Consider the following 22,573-nt stretch of genomic DNA (forward strand, 5'->3'; position numbering starts at 1 on the left):
CAATTGTTTCAGCCCCCTCCCCAAGAAAAATAGAAAGAAAAGAAAAAGGCCTCAGAAGGAGGGCTGCTTAGACTCCTGGCCCCAGCCCAATTTAGCATCCAAACAACCTGGGCCTGATCATAGCATGAGACAAAATCAAACAGTTCCTAGAGAAGAGGGACCTGGTTGTGGCCACTACACTGAGAATCAGGCAGGGCCTGCTCTTATACCTTGGGAGTGCAGAGTGGAACTTAATTCAAGCACAGACTTTGCCCCTTTCTTTTCTCTTCCCACAAACCTAGACAATGAAGCTACTGAAATGAATAAACCAAGGTAAATACTGAATATGGTGGAGAAATCTCTTGAACCAAAAGATGCCCATCAGGTATACTCTGAGAAAGAGAGCAATCCTATAACAAGTCCAAGTAAAGCAAGATGTGATCATGGGCCAGAGGCAATGTAGTGGAAAAGAATTTTGCAGAAAATACAACAAACACCATCTGTGCAGCTCTGATTCTGGGAGTAGAATGAGATTTCAGATCCAGCTCTCAGATTATTCTGAAACCTGAAGTGGAATAATCAGGACAAAGAGTTCAGAAGAAGATTGAATCTAAAATTTTGTCACTCTGAATCTACAGAGACTTTCAGACAGCTTATAGTAATTGGGTCCAGCAGCACACTACTGGGGCTTCAACCAGGGACAAGCCAATAGTTACGTTGCTCAGACCTAAACTTAAGCTCAGAGCTTGCAAAGCTTAGGTCAGGAAGACAATGAATTCTCCCTGGATCCAACCACTTTGGGTACACTGGAAGTTTTCATGTCCCCAGCTTAAGCTTTTCCTGAAATCCCTGAAAAGCTCAAAAGCAGTAGGATACAAAACAGGAGAATACAAATACAAGAGAATGCAAAACAGGACCAAAAAAGGGCCAGATATTCTCTTCAGGAGTGGCTACAACATATAGTCCAAAGTAAAATTAAATTTGGCAGCATGAGTAGAAAAAAAAGGAATTCCACTATTAAAAGTTATAATATTGATAGAGACACCCAAGATGCAAACCCAGAAAAAGAAGACTCTAAAACATGGATGAGTAAAACTTTAAAGGAAAATAGTTTGTATGCAAGTTCAGTCATAATTCCTTGAAGAAATGAAGTAAATATAAAAATATATAAAATGATATTATAAATTAAATGAAAAATTAGAGGAAAGTATAAAAAAGTGAGAATTATGAAGGAAAGACTTGAAAATAAAATTAACGGTTTAGTACAAGAAGTATAAAACTTTACCCAAGCAACAAATTCCTTGAAAAACAGGTTAGACCAAATAGATGCTAATAATTCCATGAAAACAAGAAATGTTAAAAATGAAGTCTAAATACTAAAAAAGTAGGAGAAAATGTAAGATATTTCATATAAAAAACTGACCTGCAAACTAGGTCAAAGAGAGATTATTTAGAAATCGGTAGTCTAACTGAAAGCCACAACCAAAGGAAGAACCTAGATATATATATATATTTTAAAAAATCATGATAGAAAATTATGTGGCTCTCTCAGAACCAAAGGGCAAAGTAAAAATACAAAAAAAAAGGCTACAGTAAAACTATGTAATTCTGGGGACTTCAATATACCCATTTTGGATAAATCTAAATAAAATATAAATTATAAAAAAGCTTAGGTCCTCAATAGAAGTTTGACATGATAGACTGCTGATGATTATTGAGTGGGAATTGAAAGGAGTATACATATTCCTAACTGTTCATGCAAATTTATAAAAATTGACCATATATTTGTGGGATTATCCTGTTGATGACCCTCCGTAACAGAAGTCACCTTATGTGTAACCACTGATTGATCTGCCTATATACACAGAAGTTTTTAATCTATCCAGTATTGGACTAGTCAGTATTATTTCACCAAATACTGCAAGGTTCTTCTATTTATAATCAGTTTAGCAAACTTTATTTAATCCATATATACAACGTTAATAAATATCATTTTAGTAAATGTCATTTAATCCATGTGTACAAAGTTAGCAAACTTTCCTAATCACAATACCCTTGTAATTGACAAGGAAGGTCTCAGTGTGGGCCACCAAATGACTCCCCTTCTTTTTATTTTATTTTATTTTAATTTTTTAAAATTTTATTAGTTTATTTTGATTTGTCAACAATCACTTCCATATGCTTTTGAGTTTAAAATTTTTCTCCCCCTTCCTCCCCACTACCCTCCCCAAGCTGGTGCACAATCTGATATAGGCTATACATTTACATTCCTATTAAACATATTTTCACATTAGTGAAGGTGTAAGTAAAAATTAAAACCAATGGGAGGAGCCAAATGACTCCCCTTCTTAACCACTTAAGATTCTCCTCCCACTAAGTCCCTGCAAATCGTCCCAGCAACAAGAATCAAATAAAAAGAAAGGAACCTAAAGCTCTGTGTTCTCAGTCTGGGTAAGCATCCCACTACGTTTCTCTGTTACCACCTCATGCTTGCCTCTGGGATTGAATGGCTGGGAAATCATGCAATTGAATGCTTGTGAGTAATATGCTGACTGATTTGTGATTCTTTGAATACTTATGTTTCTTCTCAGTACCTCACCCATGATCTCCCACCAATATTATGGCATACGAATCTCCCAAACAAATGCAGAAACGAGAAATATTAAACAAATCTTTTACAGACCGCAATGCAGTAACAATTATATTCAATAAAGGGCCATAGAATAAATGATTCAAAATTAGAGACTAAATAACTTAATCCTAAAGAGTGCATGGGTCAAAGAATAAATCATACAAATAATGGATAATTTCTTTAAAGATGATAATAGCGAGAAATGTTAACAAAATTTTGGGGATATAGCCAAAGCAATTCATAGGGAATATTTTATTTCTCTAAATATGCTCATCAACAAAAGAGAAAAAAACTGATTAATGAATTGGGATTCAACTAAAAAAACCCCAGAAAATCAACACATTTAAAACTCTCAATTAAGTATCAAAAGAGAAATTCTGAAAAATAATTAACAAAATTGAAAAAAACCTTATTGAATTAGTGAAAGTAGGAGGTGATTTTAAAAAACAAAAACCAATAAAAGAGAGAAACTATTAGCCTAATTTGGTTAAAAAGAGAACAACTCAATGATGAGTTGTTTAAAATGAAAAAGAAAGTGAGTACACAAGAAATAAAGAAGACGTAATGGAAATTATTAGAAAATAATGAAATTCAGGAATATTCACAGAATTTATAAAATACTCATATTAACAGTACAAGAAATAGAAGATGTATAATCCTATTTCAGAAAAAGAAATTAAAGAAGCTATCCATGAGCTTTCAAAGTAAAAAAAAGAAAGTAGGACCAGATGAATTTACAAGTGAAGTATAGCAAGCATTCAAAGAATAATTAATTACAGCATTACATTTGTTTAAAAAATAGGAAGAGACATGATACTACAAAGCTCCTCCTCTGATGTAAACATTGTTCTTAACACCCAAACCAGTGAGAGTTAAAACACAGAAAGAAAATCATAAATTCTAATTAACATTAAAAGAAAAATAGTAAACAAAATATTAGCAAAATATAACAAAGATTTTACATTGTGACCAGGAATTCAGAGTTGGTTCAACATTAGGAAAAATATCAAAATGATTATATTGATAAAAAAACAAAAATATGACTGTATTGATTGATGCAGAAAAAGCATTTGACAAGATAAAACACCAATTTGTTTTTAAAAATACATATTATAAAACCTAAGAACAAATAGATCCTTCCTTAAAATGATTAATATCTATTGTCAGAGAAAATATTAATATTTAATTTAATTTAACTTAATATTAATCTAACATTCATGTATTTCTAGCTTAGAGAGAAAAGTATCTAAATTGATATAGTTTCCCCATGCCCTCCAACATGACACTCTGTTCCAAGATTATTTCAAGCAACATTTATAGGGATCTTGAACAAGGGAAAGATTCCAAAATGTAGAAATACAATTGTGGTTGAAGTTACAGAATTGTTGGCCATCATCCTATTCCCTCTTCCACCACTCCCCTCATTCCCGGAGTAAATAAAGGGTTTTCCTTCCCTTCATAAAAGTCAATGTCCTTTCACAATGGAAAAGGGTAGGTCGAGGGGTCAGTTTTCTCCAAGTGGGTGGGGAGGCTATGAAGTAAATAAGAAAAGACTTAATATTTGTTAAAGATTAGGGTGTTACTCAATCCAATTCTTTCAGAAAAAAAACCCCTTTTTTGTCTGTAACCTATTCCTTATCTTTCTAAGGGGCTTTCCCCCTGGAATTTGGAAAGGGCTTTGAAGAAAAATATTTCTTAATATTTTTAATTTTCTAAAAAGGAGATTGTAAGATGCTATTACATTATTTAAAATAAAGAACAAACATGATATGTAATGAGAATTAACTAAAAACTTTTCTAATCAACTAAGTGGTAAATCTGGGATATGTAGGATCACAATTACTCTTTGATATAGTATTAAAATTCCAGCTACAGCAATGACAAGAAAAAGTAATTGATGGGATTACCTTAGCACCACGGCATATGGGAAGGTTACCAAGCTTTATTTTATTTTTTATTTTTAGTTTCCTTAAGTAAAGCTTTCTTGCTGTGTTATAGAAATGGTGTAAATTTGGGATAGAAGCAACTAGAAATGAGATTTAATGATTAGTTGCCAAAAGATCATCCAGAACAATGTCAGGTGTGACAATCTTGGCAAGATCCTCATTGCTCCATGATGCCAAAGTACAGGTCCTAAGGACAAATAAAAAGATAGCAAAATTGTCACTTTTTGGCATGTGACATGATGATAAAAATGTTATTGAGATCACTTCAGCAAAGTTGCAGGATATAAAATAAACCCACATAAATCATTAGCATTTATGTATATCTCCAATAAAAGCTGGCAGATAAAGAAATTTCATTTAAAATAACTACAGAATGTATAAAATACTTGGGCAGTGTAACTTAAGACACACATATGGAATGTAAGAATACAACTAAAGAACACTCCTTATGCAAATAAAGGGGGACCTAAATAATCAGAGTAATGTTAGTTGTTCATTAGAAGGTCAAATCAATATAATAAAAATGACAATGCTACCTAATTATTTTACTTATTCAATGGAATGCCAATCATTATTTTAAGAAACTAGAATGCCACATACTAAAGCATTATTTTCTAGAACTAGAAAAATAATAATGAAATTCACCTGGAGCAATTAAAGTTTATGAATCTTAAGGGAAATAATGTAAAAAAAAGTAGGAAGGAATGGGACCTTATAGTATTTGATCTGAAATGATAGACACTACAAAGCAGTAATCATCAAAATGATTTCATACTAGTTAAGAATCAGTGAAACTGATCAGTGGGACAGATTAAATATATAACATAAAGAAGAAAATGATGACGATAGTGTTGTGTTCTATAAACTCTAGTACCTCATTTCTTGGTGTGGGGTGGTGGCTGAGTAAGGGTTAAATATTTGAAAAAACTAGCAAGTAGTTTGCCAGAAATTAGGCATAGATCAATATCTCATAGTATATAAAAAGATAAACTCCAAATACATAGACATAAAAGGTAACATCACAATCAAATTAAAGGAGTAAGGAAGACATTACCTTTCAGATCTATGGATAGGTGAAGAACGCATGACCAGACATAGGAAAGAGAAAATCACAGAAAATAACATGGACAATTTTGATTAGATAAAATTAGATAAAATTAAAGAATACAGAAGATTGAAAATGATCAGTTTATGGCCTAGTCCTAAAGAAAGGCAATGCCAAAGAATGTTCAAATTACATAGCAATTGCACTTATTTCACCTGTCAATAATATTGTGCTTAAGATTCTGCAAGCTAGGCTTTAGCAATATGTGAACCAAGAATTATCAGACAAGCAAGTTGGTTTTCTTTCTTTCTTTCTTTCTTTCTTTCTTTCTTTCTTTCTTTCTTTCTTTCTTTCTTTCTTTCTTTCTTTCTTTCTTTCTTTCTTCCTTAGCAAGTTGGTTTTCTAAGAGGCAGAGGAAGTAGAGACCAAATTGCCAACATTTACTGGATTATGGAGAAAGCAAAGGCATTCCAGGAAAAAAAAAAACTACTAGTTCATTGACTACAGTAAAGCCTTTGGTCACAACAGAATGTGGTAAATGTTCAAAGAAATGGGAGTACAAGTTCATCTTGTTGTTGTTGTTGTTGTTGTTTTTTGTCTTTCATTCCTGAAGAGGACCAATGAGGAGGATGATATCTTGACTTGGAAATGAATTCTATTTAAGTGAGGCAGAGTCACGCAAAGTCATCAGCCTCACTCTGTTCCCCAGAATCATAGGAGTCCAGTGGCAAGAGATAGGTCAGTACAACTGGCAATGGCCCTGGATGCAGTGAGAAACCTTGGTCTTTTTATACTAAGGTCTTTCCCAGGTCTCAGTTTGTCTGAGGCAATGCCCATTCAGTAATTAAAGGCTGGATAAGAATTGAGGCAAAAGATGACCTTATTTGCCATCATAAAAGAATCAGTCTGGGAGGGGAAGATCCTCAGAGTTTCTTGCTAGAATAGAAACAATTGCTATTTACACTCACTCTGTACCATTAAAACCCAAACGATGAGCAAGTGAGGCTTGGGATAGAACCTATTTTTGGACAATCAATAAAGGCCAAATTGCCAACATTCATTGGACTACGGAGAGAGCAAGGGAATTTCAGAAAATACATCTGCTGCTTCATTGACTACACTAAAGACTTTGATTGTGTGACTCACATTAAAATGTGGCAAGTCCTCAAAGAAACGGGAGTACCAGGTCATTTTACTTGCCCCTTGAAGAACTGGTAGGTGGGCCAAGAAGCAACAGTTAGAACTAAACATGGAATAACTAATTAGTTTACAATTGAAAAAGGTGCATGCCAAGGCTGTATATTGCCACCTTATTTATTTAATTTATATGCAGAGTACATCATGCAAAATGCCAGGCTGGATGATTCAAAAGCTGGAATTAAGTTTGCCAGGAGAAATATCAACAATCTAAGATATGCAGGTGATACCACTCTAATGGAAGAAAGCGAAGAGGAATTAAGAAGCCTCTTGATGAGAGTGAAAGAGGAAAGTGTAAAAGATGGCTTGAAGCTTAACATAAAAAAGCCAAACTACACTCTTGGCAACTGGTCCCACCATTTCCTGTCAAACAGAGGGAGAAGAAATGGAAACAGTGTCAGATTTTATATTCTTGGGCTCAGTGATCATGGCAGACAGATGCTTGTTGCTTGAAAGGTAAGCTATGACAAATTTGGACAGTATACTAAAAAGCAGAGATATTACCTTACTGACAAAAGTCTGGGATAGCCAAAGCTATGATTTTTCCAGTAGTAATGTATGACTGTGAGAGTTGGACTATAAGGAAAGCTGAAAGCTGCAGAATCTATGCTTTCAAATTGTGGTGCTGGAGAAGACTTTTGAGAGTCCCTTGACAGCAAGGGGATCAAATCAGTCAATACTTAAAATAAATTAAGTCAGCCTATTCACTGGAAGGTCAAATATTGAAGCTGAAGATTAAATACTTTTTTTACATAATGAGAAGATGTGACTCATTGGAAAAGACCCTCATCTTGAGAAAGATTGAAGGTGAAAGGAAAGGGGCATGGCAGAAGATGAAATGGATAGATAATATTATGGAAGCAACAAACATGAACTTGGACAGACTTCAGAGGATATAAGGGTTTGGTCTGCTATGGTTCATGGAGTCATGAAGAGTCAAGACATGACTAAATGACTGAGCAACAACAAAAAGAAACATATCTATTGAGTTACTAATTAGAAGGTAATTTCCAGATATTTGGGAAGAAATCTTTGCAGAAATATATGGAATGACTTATTCTTCCACATTTAAATCAGTTTCTTATATTTCTTGGAAATAAGATCTTTATTAGAGACACTTATTTAATTGGTGGAACTCTGCAGCCAGTAGAATTAAACCATGCTTACTAATCAGTAATGACTGTTGTGTAACGTAGGTTGTTATTTAAACCTTTCTCTTTACATCAGTCTAAAATTTCTCTTCCCATTACCTGATCTTCCAGTGGAGGTCATCATTGCTTAGAAGACAGTAATAGGATAAGTACTAGACTATTTTACCACCAGCTATTCTCAATTCTCATCCATGCTTTTGCTCCCATTCTATTGCTTTATAACCCTGGTCTCATCATTTTTTGGTGGGAACTCTGGGCCAGAAACTACGCAAGCCTACTGGTTCTACTTGGATCAGAGCATCCTTTCATTTGTGCTATGACTAAATTCATAACCTGCCCCCTGCCTTTTAGGTAAAATTATATTTAAAAAAAGAAAGAAAAACACATTCATATGTATCTCTAACTGCTGAATGTGCAAACTGATCTGCCTTAAATATTATATACTTTTCTACTCCTTGTTTTTTGGGGAAAACAGACACATAAGCTAAATCGCAGAGTAAATAGTTCTCCCTGGGGCTCAGGTGAGGGGCATAAAAAGCCACAAACAATAAGAGAAAAAGTGTCCTTTCTCTTTGAACATCAGGCTCCCCTAGGACAAAAACCTGTCTTGTTTCTGTTTATGAGTCCAGAGTTGAGAGGGGGCTCCTTTGCCTAAGAGGGAAATAGTGAGGGCATAGCTCTTCTCTGGGCTGAAAGGGGTCATTCTCTGTATTTTTATACTAATAAAGCTAGAATGGGTTTGAATCTGTTTTGAAGCAGCTTCAGTACATGTTTGTTGCTTTTGGAGCTAATTGAATAAATTGCCATACATCATAGAGATTAAGTGACTTGGTCAAAGTCACACAGGTGGGAGAGTTCTAATTCAAACCGAGGTTGTCTGAATCTGAATCCCTCAGTATTTCTACTATACCATGCTACCTTCCTGTTAACATACAGTGATAAAGATTGGGATAGATATTGTACTTATAATTTTATTGATATTTTGAAATCCTCGTTGAGGAAATTTCTACCAATGCAGGATTGGTCCCTTCAATGTAATATATCAGAGGCAGGACTTGGACCTAGCTGCTTCTGACCTGATGCTGGCTCTGTAGCTAGTATACCATGCTGCCTCTCCTGTAAGTCTCTTTATATCTGACATGAAGAGACCTAAGAGAGTTTCCTACAAGGGTCCTTTAATGAAGTAAGTCTTGTTGGCACCATTTACCTGATAATTAGGGTGAATTTGGTGTTGAGAGTGAGTTAGCATTTCACCATTTACTTTTAAGTTGGCTAGTCTTTGACCTTATGGAGGTCATCTTTTTTTTGCTGCATAATCAATCTCCAAGTATAAAGGAGTAAGAATGATAGTAATATCCAATCAAACAACTTAGAGGTTAGACAGTACTATAGATATGTCAGATATATATGCTATAAATGTCAGTCATGAAAATATCAAGTACTTATGAGCAATCTCTGAACCATTAGAAGTGAGAAATACAACCCATTGTAGTGCTCTGGGTTTGGAAGACATTCCAAGTGATAATTCATTAACCATGAAGGTTGGAGGTCTATAAGACATTAGAAGTAAGTACACATGGAAAAGTCCAGATTTCCCTTTATAGTCATCATATTACAGCAAAAAATTTTGATTTTTGAATCAATGCTAAGCTTTTCTTTCTTTTTCTTCTTTTAAACAGTGACTACCCTGAAGATTCCAGCTTCTGGAATAAGAACTTTCTACTTGACAAAAACTGCTGGGAAGACTAGAAAAGAGTATGGCAGAAACTAGGCATAGACCAACATCTCATACTATGTACCAAGATAAGGTCAAAAGGGTACGTGATTTAGACACAAAGGGTCACACCATAAGTAAATTAGGAGAGCAAGTGATAGTTTACCTGTCAGATCTATGGAAAAGGGAAGAATTTATGACCAAACAAGAGATAGAGAACATTGTGAAATGCAAAATGGATAATTTTGATTACATTAAATTGAGGAGCTTTTGTACAGACAGAGCCAATGTATCCAAGACTGGCAGGAAAGCAGAAAGCTGGGAAATAGTTTTTATAGCCAGTATTTCTGATAAAGGCCTTATTTCTAAAATGTATAGAGAACTGAGTCAAATTTATAAGAATTAGAGTCATTCCCCAATTGATAAATGGTCAAGGGTTTTGAATATTCAGTTTTCAGATGAAGAAATTAAGACTATTTATGGTCATGTGAAAAAATGCTTTAGATCACTATTGATTGGAAAAGTACAGGTTAAAACAACTCTGAGGTACTGCCTCACACCTACAAGATTGGTTAATGTGACAGAAGGGGAGAGTGGTGGATGCTGGACAGGATGTGGGAAAATTGGAATGCTGGTGTATTGTTGGTAGAGTTGAGGGCTGGTCATTCTGGAGAGTAATTTGAAGCTGTGTCCAAGGGGTTATGGGGCTGGGCATTCCCTTTGATCCAGCAGTACCAGTGCTGGGTTTGTATCCCAAAGAATTCATAAAGAGTGGAAAAGGACCCACATGTACAAGGATATTTAATGGCAGCTTTTTTTGTGATGGCAAGGATCTGGAAGGTGAGGGGATGCCCATTGTTTGGGGAATGGCTGAGCAGGTTGTGGTGTGTGAATGCGGTTGAGTATTGTTGTGCTGTAAGAAATGATGAGCAGGCAGATTTTGGAAAAACCTAGAGAGACTTACATGTACTGATGCTGAGTGAAGTGAGCAGAACCAGGAGGGCATTGTACAAAGTGGCAGCAACATAGTGTGATGATTGACTATAATAGACTTGGCTCTTCACAGCAATGGCAGACAATTTCAAAAGACTCATGATAGAAAGTGCTATCCACATCCAGAGAAAGAACTATGGAATCTGAGTGCAGATCAAAGCATACTATTTCACTTTTTAAAATTTTTTTCTTTCTGAGAGTTTTTTCCATTTGTTCTGATTCTTCTTTCACAACATGATGTGGTTGTACATGTGTATTCTATATTGGGTTGCTTGCTATCTTGGGAGTGGGGAGAGAAGAGAGAGAGGGATAAAAAATTTGGAATTCAAAATCTTATAAAAGTGAATGTTGAAAATAAAAAAAAATAATTTCTTGGAAAAAAATAAAGGCTGAGGATAAAAAAACTAAATTAAAAAAACAAATGAACAAACCAGTGACTACATTGCTATCACACCTAGGAAAGAGACAAGACCAGTATAATCATTTCCTCTACATAGAAAGTCATAGAAGATCATGGTGAAATTTGGTTGCCTGGAGAAGTTTATCAGTATCGTATGCCAGTTTCTTGATGGCGTGCTCATATAGGTTCTGTGTTAAGGGCAATGCTGTCATGTTTTCCTAGTCACCAATGGAGTAAAACAGGGCTATGTGCTTGCTCCCATGCTTATTTTCTGCAATGCTGTCAGATGCTTTCAGTGAGGATAAAAACGGAATTAAGGTCAGCTATGGCACTGTTGGTAAGCTATTTAACTTGAAAAGGCTACAAGCCAAGACCAAAGTGGAGGGGAAGCTGGTGCATGACTTTTTGTTTGCAGATGATTGTGCATTCATTGCAGCCTCTGAGGTGGAGATATAACAGAATATGAGTCAATTCTCTGCTGCTTGTGCTAATTTTGGCCTGACGATCAACACCAAGAAAGCAGAAGTCATTTACCAGCCAACACCACACAATCCATGGTGCAACAATTGGCCAAAATTAAATGGAGAGATTTTGAATGCTGTGGATAAGTTCACTTACTTTGGCAGTATACTTTCTAGAGATATCCACATAGATGATGAGGTTGATGCAGGCATTGCCAGAGCTAGCTCAGAGTTTGAGGGGCTCCAAAAGAAAGTGTGGGAGAAAAAAGGCCTTAGATTGTCTACCAAAGTGAAGGTCTACAGAGATGTTGTTCTGACTTCATTGTTGTATGTCTGCGAAACCCCAACAGTCTATCAGAGCTATGCCATATAACCAAATCATTTCCACTTGAATTGTCTTAGGAAGATTGTGAAGATCACCTAGCAATATAATGTCTTGGACATGAAGTCCTCTCTTGAGCTGAATTGCCAAGCATTCAAATTCAATCCCAGAGAATGCAATTCTGACAGGCTGGCCATGTAGACCAAATAACAAATGCATGTTTACCTGAAAGAGTATTTCATGGAGAACTCACACAAGGCAAGAAATCACAGTGGTCAGAAGAAATAGCATAAGCTCACTCTTAAGGTCTCTCTGAAGAACTTTAATATTGATTGTGAGACATGAGAGACACTGGCATAGGACTGCCCAGTATGGCATGCCCTCATCAAAGAAGGTTCTGTATTCTAAGAACAAAGCAGAATTGCAGTAGCACAAAGGAAATGTGAGCTGTGCAAATTCAGAGATAGCTCCACCCCAAATGTTCTAATGGACTACTTGTGTCCAACCTGTGGTAGAGCCTTTTGAACTTTTATTGGACTGATCAGCCATAGATGAACACACTGTACCCTGACCCCAACATTGTGATGTCATGGTTCTCTTCAAAAACAAAGGACAAACAATATTTAGTGACAACTTTCTAGGCCTGTGGAAGGATGATAAGGTCTATGTGCCACCAAGCCCAGTATCTAATCCACTCTAAATTAGGTCAGGATCAAGAGACTCACAAGGGAATGTGAGAGGCGAACATACATCAGGATTGGGGGTATGTGTGAAGTCTAAGACCACATCTATTATTACTATTCTTTTTAGATTAAAGAGCTCTAACATTCTAAGTTATAGTTTAAGCATGTTTTTTTTGTTTAATAATTACCAATTACATTGAATTCACATTGAAAGCTGCACCAAGTAATTCAGAACTTAACTAGAAATTTTTCTCCATTGTAGTAATTTGGGAGGTATGAACCAAGCATACAAGTGCTTCTAGATCTGGGATTCCTGTTTAACAGGCTTAGGAAAAATAGAGATCTTTCCCTTTGAAACATAAATGAAAGTCATAGGTCACTGTTTGTAAAGGGGAACGTGGACCACTGCTATAGCAACAATGCAGGTCAGTTCCACTCTATCCTGACTCTTCTAGTATTACTGTTATTATTCAGTCACGTCTGAGTCTTCATGACCCCATTTGGGGCTATCTTGGCAAAGATACTGGAGTGGTTTGCCATTTCCTTCTCCAGTTCATTTTAGAGATAAGAAAACTGAGGCAAACAGAATTAAGTGACTTGCCCAGGGTCACACAGCTAAGTTTGAACCCACAAAGATGAATTTTCCTGACTCAATTCTATCCACTGTGTCACTTAGCTGCCCTCTAGTGTTGCTAAATGCCACTAAAGCTTCTTTGTGACTATTTGAACTTTGGGGTGTGTGTGTGTGTGTGTGTGTGTGTTGTTCTAAAAGATCTTTTGTTTTTATTATTTTATCGGTAGCATTTAAAAATGGAATCTATTTTTTACAAATGCTTATTAGTTCTTCCTCTCATTCCCCTGCAAAAAACAACATAGAAAAAAATAAGGAACCCTCAAAACAAATATGTATGGCCCCCCCAAAAAACAAATTCCCACATTGGTTATCTCCAAGAATAGATAAGTCTATTTTTTAAGTCTATCATGTCTCTGGCAGAAGGTGGGTGTTATGTTTTATCTTGATCCTCTGAACTTGTGATTTATCGTTGAATTGGTCAGAATTCTTAAATTGTTCAGAACTGTTTTTCTCTATAATCATGTTTTCATTGCATAAATTGTTCTACCTAATTCATAAAACCCTTCCCAGCTTGAAACTATCCATTTTGACATTTCTTATGGTCCAATAATATTCCATTACAATCATATGCAATAATTTTTAAAATTATTCCCCAGTAAGTGGACACCCCTTTTGTTTCTAGTTGGGGGCTAGTACGAAAAGAAGTTGTTATAAATATATTTTTTCATATATACATATACAGGTATACAAACACACATGTATGTATATATGTGTATATATATGTATATGTATATATGTGTGTGTATATATATATGTATATATATGTATATATGTGTATATATATGTATATGTATATATGTGTGTGTATATATATATATGTATATATATCCTTTTTCTCTTTGATCTCATTGGCTTAGTAGTGGAGGCTGTTGAAGTTTTGAGGTTATTTGCATGGCTGTGGCCCAATATCCAGGGGAATAAGGAAAGCTGACAGGAATTTCACTTGGTCTAGTTTAACTGAGAATCGCAAGTGGGAGGTTAGGAACATTCTGTTGAGGGGACTCAAGTGCAGTTAAGAAAAGGTCTGGAGAGTCTATGAGGAGCTTTTTTTAATATCTGCTGAACACGGATGTAAGAATGATTAACAAAAGAGATAAAAAGGTGTTGATTTGTTCCTAGTCATGTGGGCAGTCTCTTCTCTATCTCTCTTTGTCTCTGTCTTTCTGTCTCTGTTTCTCTCATACACACACACACACACACACACACACACACACACACACACACACGCTTCTTTTGAGGGGAAAAACGATGGTAGCAGCAGATGGTGGCAGCAGCTTACTGGGAGGCAGAGAGAAACAGCATCTGCAGAGGCAGAGCAAAACAGAAACCAAAGCAGAGAGAATGACCCTGGGCCATCAACCATCTGGGAAATCCTCCACCTCTCAAATGTCTGGACAGCTGTGGAATACAGCACCTCTTCACGTAGGGAGACAGAGAATGATTATACTACTTGATTTTCTCATGTTTTTTTATTTATTAGTCTGTTCCAATTCTATGTTTTGCTACTTTCTTTGTGGTTCCTACTTGGTAGAGAAGGCACTGGATGATGGAGTTTTTACATAATTGTGATTATCCAGAAGACCCTATACTGAACTTGGAAAAGCACAGGATCTCAGTCATATTATATAGAAAATGATGATTCACTTTATTATTAGTAGCAATTGTTTACCTCTGTATCACAAGCACTTAAATATTTTTAAAAATTTCATAACAAACTTGTGTAGTTTAAGGATTTTTCCATATTGTACAAATGAGGAAGCTAAGATTCAGAGAAATTAAGTGACTTGCTTGATGTCACACAGATAAGTTCAAGTGAGTCTTTTGACTTGAAATTCACTTCTCATTTCATTGCACCACAGCTAGGTCTACCCCTTTATTTCCTATATGAAATCACATTGAGAAGGCTTGACTTCTATTTTTAAAAACATTAAAAATAAAACAATGTGGAACACTGCTCTAAGTAGCTGATATGGAAGATTATGCCAGGATAAAATATATGGCCAGGCAATGTCTGATGCATTAAATAATCTTGTTTCTATTCAGGAACCTACACAAAAATATAATCTTTTGGAATATATATTTTCAACTATTCCTGGGCATTTATAGTATGTCTATCAGTTCTTAAAATACACATGAAAAACCTAAAATTCCAAGTTTAAAGAATACATCACCACTAAATTTGAGAATTGGTCCTTTCCATTGGTTCACATTTGTGGAAGGAAGTTATACTTAAATTTTCAAGTATGAGGTTTTATAAGCTAAAGACACTGAAGCTTCTAGTTCAAAAGTGAAATGCTTCTGAACAAACAGTGGAACACGAATGTAATGGAATATGACTGTATGACAAACATGATGAATACAGAGAAGTATAAAATAACTTACATGAATGAATGCAAAGTGAAATAAGCAGAGCCAGGAAAACAATGTACACAATATCTATAGCTGTAGTGTACAGGTAGGAAAAAAAAACATGAAAATATGATGTTGTAAATGAATATTATAACATTTTAAAGAACAAGTTTGGCCCCCCAAAAGAGGTATGTGAAGACACTTCCACTTAATCCTTTGCAGATGTTGGGACAGGGAGAGGGCTTCATGGATTTAAGGTATCACACATAATGTCAGAGCTTTTCAATGTATTGATCAGCTTTGCTGAAATTTTTCCTTCTTCTTCCTCTTTTGGGAAGCATCACAATAAACTGAAATTAGAACCAGAACTTCACATCTCTGTAACACAAAGTGTTATACCAAGATTTAAAAAAATAATAAAGCGTATTCACCTACATTGCTCTTATTAAAATATTACTAAATTTCTTTAAAATATTGACTTCTATTTTCTATATGCTTATTATGATCCTTAATATGATCCTAATACAGTAGTGCATCTATTTTATATATAATTTATAAATAAAAATAAAAACATTGGGATGTGTTCAATTAAAAAAAAAACCTTAGGTATACAAAAAAAAATAAAAAGACCACTGGTCTAGAAGATCTAATTCAAAAACTACCATTGTGTGACCTTGGAACATCACTTCAGCTCTCTAAGCCTCAGTTTCCTTATATTTAAAATAAAAGATTGGACTGGATGAACTCCAAGGTCACTTCTAGCTATAAATCTATGGTCCAATATATCTTTCTCTTACAATCCTTCTAGCTTCTGGTTTCCATTGTAGCTTATGTTGTTCTTGAAAACACTCCAGATACAAGAGGAGGAGGGGTTATAGAACTTCTTGATTCCCATTGCCACTTTCACAGAATCATACAATTTTAGAGTAGAGGGGATCTCAGTGGTCATCCATTCTAAGTCATATCCAAATAGAATCTCTACCACAACATTCACAAGTGATCATCCAGCTTCTGCTTGAAGTTCTCCAATGCGGGTGAATCTTTAACCTCCACTCCATTTTTGGATAGTTCTAATTATTAGGAAAATTTTGCTTATATTAAGCTAAGATTTGCCTCTTTTGGGTTTGATTTTTTAAAAAAATTATTTAGACTTAAAATTTGATGGAGAAAATGTTAATACTGTAGGTTAAACTTAAAAGTATCTCATGTGTTTTTGGAGAGTTGATTGTTAAATATTTACCAGTGCACCCTGATTGTTCTCAGCTTACCAGGTAGTTAGATGACACAGTGACTGCATTGGACCTAGAGTCAGGAAGACTAGTTCAATTCCAGCCACAGACACCTGCTAGCTATGTGACTCTAAGCAAGTCATTTCACCTCTGTCTTCTTCCATTTCTTCACTTGTAGAATGAAGGTAATAATACTACCTAGGTATTATTACTAGGTAGCAATAGTACCCAGGATTTTAGTGAGAATAAAATGAGATAATATTTGTAAAGCATTTTGCAAACTTAAGGTGCTATATAAATGATAGACATTATTAGTTATTGTTATTATCATCAATGTTCATCCTAAACTGTGGCAACTAGGACTGAATACAACACCCCAGATATGGAATAGTGTGGAACTGTCACTGCTTTATTCTGAAAATCCTTATTTTTTAAAAAAAAATCCAAGCTCATTATAGCATTCTTGGCTGCTTCTGCTAAACACTGCTGTTCATATCTTTTGACCATTTATACCCTTTGACCCAGCAAGACCACTACTAGGTCTATATACCAAAGAGATAAAAAAGGGAAAAACCTTTTTTAATGTACAATAATATGTATAGAAGCTCCTTTAATGGTGGCAAAGAATTGGAAATTGAAGAATGACCATAAATTGGGGAACAGCTGAACAAGTTGTGATGGAATACTTTTGTGCTATAAGAGACTATGATGAGGATAGTTTCAGAAAAACCTAAGAAGACTTACATGAACTAATGTAAAGGGAAGTGAGTGAGCAGAACCAGGAGAATATTGTACACAGTAATAGCAATATTGTAATGATGATCAACTGTGAAAGACTTAATTACTCTAATCAAGACAATGATCCAAGACATTCTAAAGCACTTGTGATAAAAAATATTATCTACCTCCATAAACTCTGAGTGCAGATTGAAGCATATATTTAAACTTTATTTTTCTTGCTTTTGTGTTCTTTGCAACATAGTAAAATGGAAATATGTTTCTGATGACTTCACGTGTATAATGGGTATCATATTGCTTGCCTTCTCAATGAGGGAGGGAGGCGTTTGAGGGAGGGAGAGAATTTGGAAATCAAAATAAAAAAATGAATGTTAAAAATAAATAAAACAACTTGGATAAAAAGCCTTTTGAAACACCAGAAAAAGATTCATATGCTAATATATTTTCCTCAGTTCATAGAAAATAATATTACATCACAGTGGAACAACAGACCTAGGTTAGGACTTTTCTTAAAGAAAAATCCTTGTACCCATGGGGGACAAAGTGGAATATTTGTGTTAGAATTTTTGACTATTCCCATAGTGAGAGGCACTGAGACTCTGCTGTATGCAGTGGAGAAAGTGCTAGAGGAAGAATGACAACTAACCTCACTTTTAACACTTGTGTTCAAAAGAATTGGTGTTGAAGTGTGCCCAGAAGATGATAATGACAAGTATATTCTGTTGGGCGGATAATGTGCTGTTGTGTTGAATGGTGGTGGTATTTGTCATCCAGTGAAGATGAGTGCTGTTTGGCTGTTGTCAGCAAGGAAGCTGTAGATATCGTGTCATTGAGAGGGGAAGTGCTGGGAGTAGAGAGTGAATCAGATTTCACTGCAAGGCTAGCAGCACTTTCAACAAATTGTGTGATCTGTAACTGTGTGGTCTGCATAGAACTGAATCTTTTTTTTTTCATGTCAGGTCATTCTTTTTTTTTTTTTAATATAAGTTCATTTATTTTTAGTTTTCAATATTCACTTCCACAAGTTTTTGAGTTCCAAATTTCTCACCTCTCCACCCACCCCAAGATGGCATGCATTCTGAATACTCCTTCCCCTGTTCTGCCTTCTCTTCTATCTCTCCCTCCTCCTTTCTCTTATCCCCTTCCCCTTCTCTATTTTCCTGTAGAGCAGGATAGACTTCTGTACCCCATTTCCTGTATTTCTTATTTCCCAGTAGCATGTGAAAACATTTTTTTTTAAAACATGTGTTTTTAAAACTTTGAGTTCCAAATTTTCTCCCTTCCTCCCTCCCCACCTACCCTCATTGAAAAGGCAAGCAACTCAATATAGGTTGTACATGTGCAGTTATGCAAAACACTTCCACAGTAGACATGTTGTGAAAAGCTAACTCTATTTCCCTTAATCCTATACTGCCCTCCCATTTATTCTATTCTTTCTTTTGACCCTGTCCGTCCTCAGAAGTATTTACTTCTGATTACCCTCTTTCCCAATCTGCCCTCCTCTCTATCACCCCCCTGCTCTCTTGTCCCACTCTCCCCCTATTTTCCTGTAGGGTAAGACAGATTTCCATACCCAATTGAATGTGTATGTTATTTTCTCCTTAAGCCAAATCCTATGAGAATAAGATTCCCTCATTCCCTCTCACCTTCCCCTGTTTCCCCCCTCCACTGTGAGAGACTTTTCTTTTCTGTTTTATTTTTGTGAGATAATTTACCCCATTCTACCACTCCCTTTCTTCTCCAAGTATCATCCTCTCTCATCCCTTAATTTTATTCTCCAGATATGACCCCTTAATCTTCAACTCACCCTGTGCCCTCTATCTATCTATCTATCTATCTATATATACATACAATTTTTTTCCTTCAACTACCCTAATACTGCATGTCAGGTCATTCTGAGGAGATTAAGAGATGGAGTTGGGGTACTGCCAAGTCTGTATGGATCTCTGTTCATATAGTCGGTCCTGAGTATTATTTTGGAAGATATGGGTTGTCTACTGAATAGGGCTGCTCTAGAAGCCAGAGGTCTGACTCTGGTTAGATGAAATTATGGACAAAGACTTGCAGTGCTAGTATAGAGTCTGCTTGGAGTCTGACTTGAGGAGGTGGTCTTGGTAGAAGTAGACTAGAAGATAGGCTCTGACCCAAATTGTAATGCCCCAAACTACAGGTTTAGACTTGATGTATCTATTGAGTCAGGTATCTCCTCTGCCAGAGCAGAAATCTTTGAAGTCAAAGTGGCCTTTTTCTTTTTCTGCTGGCTTTGAACTGGCTGAAGGCTAGAGATTTGGGTTGTCTCAAGACCCTGGGGACATCTGTGGAGCTGAGGTGGACTTGCTTCACAATGGAGAGGAAGGTGCCAGAGATGCAACCATAGAGGTAGTTATAGCAGATAATTTTTCCTGCAAGAACACCTCCATCATGGCTAAAGATGGGGTGAAGGCCTAGGGCTTTGTAAAAGGGCTGTGGACTGCTGGATATGTTGAGTTCTTCAAATCATTCTGCATTAGCAATGGGATTATGTTGTAGAGCCCATGTCCCAAGAGGAAGTGGTAGTGTTCCCACCTGACTGAGGGTGCTGAACTGCTCACTGGGCCAAAGTCTGGGCTGTCTTGAACTTCTCCAAGAATTGAGAGCCTGTGCTGCTACCAACTTTAACATTGATGATGATACCAAAACCCTTTCCTAGCATGCTCACCATGCTATAATGGAAGAAAGTACTTTCTGCTGTAGTTGTGATATGGTGCTCTACCCAGGGTTACTGAACACCAGGGACTGGGCAAAGGAAGGAGTCTGAGATGGAGCCAGATTAGTTGATTCATTTTCCATTGAAGGTGTCTTCCCTAATAAAAGAGAAAGGTTATTCTTCTGACCAGTGGTGATTGTCACATTTTCTGCAGGCAGAGACTCTGAAAGCATATTAGAGGCAGCAAAGATCTTGGTCTCAGAAAGATATTCATTGCAATCTTCTGTGCCCTATTCCTCTGCCACAGTGCTCCATGCACTCATCCTATTGTTTGGCTCAAAACTGCCGGTATTGTTACCCATGTTAGTTTTCATTGGTGTTTTTTTGTTGTTCAGTCATTTTTCAGTCATTTCCAACTCTTTGTGATCCCATTTGGGGTTTTCTTGGCAAAGATACTGGAGTGGTTTGCCATTTCCTTCTACAACTCATTTTTACAAATGAGGAACTGAGACAAACAGGGTTAAGTTACTTACCAAGGGTCATACAGCTAGTAAGTGTCTGAGGCCAGATTTGAACTCATGAAAATGAGTCTTCTTGCCTTCAAGCCTGGCACTTTATCCACTGTGCCACCTAGCTGCCTTTTGGTGTGGTGGTTCTGCATAATTGGCTGGGTTAAAGATTCCCATATCTTGGGCAGAAAACTATCCTTTCCTCCTATCAGAGCCACCTGTGCCTTATCTGTGACCACTTTGACCTCTTTCTGTGGCTCTTCTATTTGGGCCTTTGGTGTCAGCACTATCCAGTCCATTTTCCTGACCCTAAAACCCTCATCTATAACTGATGCCTCTTCCCCACTTCTGTGACTTGCTAATTCTGCTATGGTCTCTGTCTCAGTCTTGATTATCTTAGCCTTCCTCTTTCCATCTGTCCACCACCTTCTGCCCCAGACTTCCTTCTTTTTTCCAACCATTTCTCGGGAAGGCTGGGTTCTCTTTCAGCAGCACGTTGATAGTTCTATTGATATCTCCAATACAGTAATGCAAAGTAATCATACATTCATCCTGTTTTTGCCTATGATATCAATCAGTTGCTTCACCTTCTCCTCAAAGTCAGCTTTGTTGTGGTCCAAAATCATCTCTGCAAGTTTGATGTGGCTCGTAGCCTCTGCTTGTGCTACATTTGCTTCTTTGTCCTTGTCTGCTCCCAGTTTCCCTGGACTCAGTGTTCACCAATTTCATCATTTATAGTACATACAAATAACAGCGTGTACGAGGTAGAATGCTCAGTTTCCTTCACATACTTACACCCTGAGCCACACTGACCCTGTCACATAAATCTCTTTCCCAATTATATTTTAATCTGGTTTAGATAGCATTTAAAAGCAAGCTCCTTGATTTTGATGCCTACTCTTTTTACTGCTAAGAAAATGGCAGAAGTTGGAGTCAAGCAACTACTGAATTTTACTGTAGCTGTGCAATGGAATATTGTACTAGACTGAAACTGATCCTATCCATAGTATCAGGAATTTATGCTACCATATATATTTTGTGCTATACATTGCATAGTTAAACTATATCTAGAGCATTGCTTTGACTTTACTAGGTTAGTTACCTACGAAAGGAGGAAACGAAAGGAGGAAGTAAGGCTAGTCCGGTATGATATATTCTTAATGAAATTATGATTGCTCTTTTTTAGATGTTCACTAACTATTTCTTTTCTTTCTTTCTTTTTTTTTTTTTGTGAAGCAATTGGAGTTAAGTGGCTTGCCCAGAGTCACATAGCTAGTGAGTGTTATGTGTCTGAATCCAGATTTGAACTCAGGTCCTCCTGACTCCAGGGCTGGTGCTCTATCCACTGTGCCACCTAGCTGCCCTTACTAACCATTTCTTCAAGAATCTATTACATAATTTTTCTAAGCATCAGAATTAAGCCCACTAGTATATAGTTTGCAAATTTTATCCTCTTTCATTTTTTGAAAATCATGAAAACATTTACCTTTCTGCAGTCATGACATGCCTCACCCATTCTCCATAATCATGTGAACAGTACTGAACAAGTCATTACATTCACCAGCTCTTTTAGTACCTGATGATGCACTTTATCTGAGCCAAGTGACTTGAGTTCATTTAGGGTAACTTGGTGTTCTCATGTTATCTCCTCAATTATCTTGGGTATCGACTCCCTATAGTTATTTTTGTATTTCCTATGGAAAGGTCATTCATTCTCTTTAGTAGAGAAAACAGAAATAAAATATTAATTGATTAACTCTACCTTCTCTCTGATTCAGATATGCCCTCTGCCATCATCACTTGGCAGACCTTCCTTCTTTAAAATTAAATCTGGACATCCTGTTCAGATTCTAATTGCTGTCACCTATGGACCTCCATGTCCTTTTCTCCTCCAAAAATAAATTC

At 36.3% G+C, this 22,573-nt stretch overlaps 1 protein-coding gene and 2 pseudogenes across 1 annotated transcript in view; all 3 read right to left on the minus strand.

Moving 5' to 3' along the window:
- UBASH3A (ubiquitin associated and SH3 domain containing A) overlaps window positions 1-22,573 on the minus strand; it is a 99,846-nt gene that overhangs the window by 40,565 nt on the left and 36,708 nt on the right. The gene's annotated exons all lie outside the window — the stretch shown is intronic.
- Window positions 17,816-20,521, minus strand: LOC110199150 (ubiquitin-associated protein 2-like pseudogene; annotated as a pseudogene).
- On the minus strand, window positions 17,816-22,184 carry LOC144454207 (ubiquitin-associated protein 2-like pseudogene; annotated as a pseudogene).

The sequence above is a fragment of the Phascolarctos cinereus genome, unplaced genomic scaffold, assembly GCF_003287225.1.
Source record: "Phascolarctos cinereus isolate Bilbo 61053 unplaced genomic scaffold, phaCin_HiC Scaffold_726;HRSCAF=1367, whole genome shotgun sequence".
Lineage (NCBI taxonomy): Eukaryota > Metazoa > Chordata > Mammalia > Diprotodontia > Phascolarctidae > Phascolarctos > Phascolarctos cinereus.